The sequence below is a fragment of the Trachymyrmex cornetzi genome, unplaced genomic scaffold, assembly GCF_001594075.2.
Source record: "Trachymyrmex cornetzi isolate Tcor2-1 unplaced genomic scaffold, Tcor1.1 scaffold803, whole genome shotgun sequence".
Classification (NCBI taxonomy): domain Eukaryota; kingdom Metazoa; phylum Arthropoda; class Insecta; order Hymenoptera; family Formicidae; genus Trachymyrmex; species Trachymyrmex cornetzi.
The window spans coordinates 341,423-341,741 of NW_017300140.1; positions in this window are offsets into that span (position 1 = coordinate 341,423).

Below are 319 nucleotides of genomic sequence, written 5' to 3' on the forward strand. Positions count from 1 at the left end.
TCGCGCAGCGGCGAAATGGTGGGGCGGTTTTCCGTGTTGCCGAGGAGCCAAATGTGCATCACTGCTCACGGCAGTTCTTCGGAACATTAATAATTTTTTTGCTTACTTCCATGCCTAGTAAAGGCGGACGAAGACAGCGAGAGAAGAGATTAAGGTTTCAAATATAATCAGCTCTTATTTCAAATCACGATCCTTTCCCCTATTTCCAAAAATTAGCGCAGTTACTAGATCAAAATATTGAACATTCTTAAGGGGATGCTGGAGTGTCCTGTTTTACCATTAATTTTTAAAGACTCTTTTCTCTTAACTGTGTTTATAG